Source organism: Xiphophorus couchianus, chromosome 17 (genome assembly GCF_001444195.1).
Source record: "Xiphophorus couchianus chromosome 17, X_couchianus-1.0, whole genome shotgun sequence".
In the NCBI taxonomy this organism is placed as follows: domain Eukaryota; kingdom Metazoa; phylum Chordata; class Actinopteri; order Cyprinodontiformes; family Poeciliidae; genus Xiphophorus; species Xiphophorus couchianus.
In genome coordinates, this window is record NC_040244.1 from 5,803,137 (window position 1) to 5,807,452 (window position 4,316).

The following is a 4,316-nucleotide window of genomic DNA, read 5'->3' on the forward strand; positions in this document are numbered from 1 at the left end:
CTCTTGCCCTTCCCAGGCCATGTTTCTGTAGTACGTTTAACACCAGCAGCCCCTCCCTCTGCTTTACGCCCCTGATTCCCATCTTACATCATTATTTTAAACAGCCCTTCACCCCTATCCCTGCCAATTTTCTATACATAGTCCTGCAAACCCCCTCAAATCTCCCCTTCTAAATAAAGGCTGTGAGGACCACCTCTCCATTTGCTGCCACATCACCCCATAGCCTTTCCTTTTTGTATTGTTTCAACATGGCCTCTTTTATCCAAGCAAAGAGAGAAAGTAGGGAGGGAGGGGAACGCATAGAAGAAAATGAGGGAACAGAGGGGGAAATGTGCCTACTCCGTTCTTTAGTGCAAGCAGGGTCCACCCACATAAGGGTGTGGAAATTCCACTGCAGCTTCCTGCTTTTTCTCAGTCTTTTCCTTTTTGCTCTTCTCACTCAATCATACTTTCACCCAGCATCACATTTTCTTCAGACGATTCATCTGCACAATGAAATCAACACAGCGAACCGCATCTAAGCTGTCAAAGCATTGCAATATCTAAATAACTTTCTACTTAGCAATTATGATTTTGAGGTTACAATGAGGAAATACAAAGGGCAGTTTGGAAAATATAACCAGACCCAACTGGAAATATTAACACACTTCATGGTGTTTTGTGCTTGAAGGGTGTAACAAAATATAATAAATCAGAAAAAAAAAACCTCTGGATACTACTGAGCCTGAAGCATTTAACACCAGACGTGTACGCCAAACCCAGTCAGTAAGTAGGAGAATTTTTACAACTTTGTCCCATTTAGTCACAAGTTTGGGAAGAACTATGTGTGATGAACCAACACAAAGTAAAGGATATTTTGGATAATGGGTATGTTCTTTGTAAAATAGTTCAAGCTCAATTAGACTGGATGCAGTGCCTGCAAATTTGAGTTTAAAGGTCTTTAAACTTGTCCACATCTATATCCCTGATTTTTCTGCCATGTGTTTTGGTCTTCATGACGCAGCTTTTCTTTCTAACCTCTCAGCCCTTCATTGGACAGTCTTTACTTCTACTGAGTTTAGGTAACACACAAGTGAACTCTAGCTAAGGGGACTGAAGAAGACAATCGACTAATATTTATGCTTGCATTCATTCTAGGCAAATTTATTGTCTCTGCATCTTTCAAGATACATACTTACATATCCAACTGAATTTAACTTTTGTTTTTCCAAGGCTGTTTTATTAGTGTCAGGCCTTTGCATATCATCTGTTAGGATATGATATGTTATATGTAGAGCATATCATTCTGTAAATAAAAACTGACAATGCAACATTATGATGTTATATGATCCAGATAGAACTATGACATGTTAAATCCGTATGGAAGTTCTTCATCATGCATTGGAGGTTTTTGTTAGAAGAATCTAGGTGAATTTACATCTAAAAAAGAAACTGAATATTGGCAGAATCTTTTCAGAATTTATTTCCAGGTGTTCGCAGTATTTCGTCAACTTTTTACATCTTGAATCCTGCTCTCTAAAACAATTTCTCCTCCTTTTCGTAGGATAGAGTTTACATTCAAAACACAATTAAAGACATGTTGCTTTTGGAGCTAATGTGTGAGACTGTTCATCAGAGGGAGAAGTGTGGTTGTTATCTTTTCAACCCAAAACAATGATACAAAACAATTTAAAACCTCATTTACAATATTTTTGTGTTTTTACACATAAAAGTTTTGCTTTTATTGGGGGGAAACAGTTCACAGGTATTTAGGTTATGATAGCAGAAGTAGTGGGAGAAATAGACACAAAAATATGCTTTCAATAAAGTTAAGTACCAGCTGAATAGAGAACAATTATTTTCGGCAATTGTAAGATCTTGATAAGATTATTTTCATATAAAAAATTACACAAATGTCTGTATACATGGCAGAGCCCATACACTATTGTGAGTGCCCATTGTTGTCTCCATCTTTTTTTTGAGGAACTCCCTTTAACCCTCACAATCACCCATTGTCCTGGACTTTCCGTCAGCTGAAGCCAGCGGCATGTTCAAGGAGAGAGGACAGTCACACAAACGCAGCACGATTAATGCTTTCTGTCCTAAAGACGCCAGAAAGACTTGAGAAGGCACGAAACACACAGTAAGGTACAGAACAGTTTGTCACATTGATAAGGAATGTGTGTGATAGGTGATTGGTGCTAGCTCCATTCGGTGAGACGCCCTGGACAGGGTGCTTGCCCATTGCAGTGCAACACAGAGACACACTCGTATCTGAGGGCAATTACAAAATGCACTGCAACTCCATGCAGCAAGACCCCAAAACCAGGATTCTTACCCAGCATATTGTTGGCAGTTGCTTCACAGTGCAGCTCTTTTAATTATCTAATGTAGATTATATTTTTCATGATCATTTCCAAGGAGTGGCCAAATTATAGAAAAAACTCCAATATTTTTTACTTTAATAACCGTCATGTTTCTACATTTGTATTACTCTTTTTTATATGTATAAATCTACACAAACAATGGCATGTTGTACAATTGAAATATTGATTTTATTTTAAGTCATTAACCATGTTCGAACAGTTTTGTCAAAATGTAAACATTTTCAAAGAATTACTATTGCCTGCCCTTTTGTTGCCACAAATCGCAAGGAAACTCAAATAGAGGCAATGCGAGTGTGTGTATTAATGCAGTCTGAAACACTTGCAGTACTTGTTATATTAACACTGTCCTCTGGCACAGTTCATAGCTTAAATATTTATGTCTGCCCTAAGCTTAACCTTACCTGTGACATCACTCTCTGCTGTGGAGCAAAGGCTGAAATCTAGGAAAATATCTCTAAATAATGAATATCATTTCCTTGAAAAGCATGGATCGTTCTGGTTCCTGTCATTTTATGCTTGCCACCTGCTTGGCAGAACATATCACAAGAAAAAGAGAATCCGTTAACGGTATCTGGGCTGTCGTACTCTCAGACGTCAAAATAATGTGCTAGAAATTCAATTATTTGATATGGCAATCCTATGCATTTGAAGAAAGTGCTCAGCCAGGGGAAATGAGTTTCCAATGTGACTGCACTAAAACAAAGGTGGTAAGAATAGAAAGGAGAGTCAAGGTGAAGGATGTAATCAAGGCAATCTCCCCTCAGCTGGGGGGACCCAGGGAGACCGAGGAGTGGGCTCCGGCACTGCTGGGAGCCCTCAGCCTCTGCTCAATGATGTTTCCTTACTTTGCTGATTGTTCTATATTTGAAATTCCTGGGGATCATTTGATCAGAGATGCTCGGACTATTTTGCTAAAGAGTTTGCAGAGGAACCACCCTTTGACTGCAGGCTTCAGATCTCATCAGAAATAAGTTTGTTGTTCAAATTTCAACACAATGCTTCAAACTGTGCCAAAGGTGAACTGGACCTTACATAATATATACTTTCTAATAAGTGGGCCTTTATAGATTAATACTATTATAAATTAATACGATTCAAGTATGTTAAAAAAAGAAAAGAAAAGGAAATATACCGACCTTAACATATTAAACTGTATATATAAACAATTTAAAAATAATATTTTCGTATACAGGTATTCCACAAGGATGGATCCTTGTTATTTAATCTTTCCATCAATCATCTTTAACCTGTACAGTTTACAACCTAATATCTGCCTGAAATAGTCATCATGATTTTCTCGTAATTACTAAGTTTACTTGTAGATCAATATTTTTAGTGCATCAGGGTAAATAAAGGAAAAGTTTTTAATAAGCAAAGATTGTGATCCAATTACAATCTTGGAGTTGTCATTGACTTTGAACATTTCTTTTAAACTCAGATAAAAAAAATTTTTTAATGATCCAATTTCAAAAATTAGAGCTAAATCAATGTATGTGTTATACAGAAATAGAGTAATTACAAATTCCAATGGTTCTTTTCCCTCATGTATTTCTGTGATGTTATTCTGAAGTGGAATGGAGTATCAAACAATGCAAGAAAGTCATTCTCCCATTCAATGCTTAATAACATCATGCAATATAGCCCTTTTTTCCCCATTTCTGATATGTGAAGCTATTTCATCTACCTAGCTCTACCTTGTTTATATTGTGAGAAGTCAATATCATGTGCTGTTTGATTTCAATGTCATGCTTTAAAAAAAAAACAACTGCATGCAAAGGTCAGCAGCTTTGAGGTTGAGGATATGTGTGGATGAATGTGTAGGCTTTGCATTTCATTTTCAGAAAGCTTGCTTGCTTGCATAAGCCATCGTTGTTTTAACCATGCGCCCCGGTGTCCACGGTGGTGGATGATCTTTGGTGATGAACAATTTGCTCAGTGAGGTGTGACCGT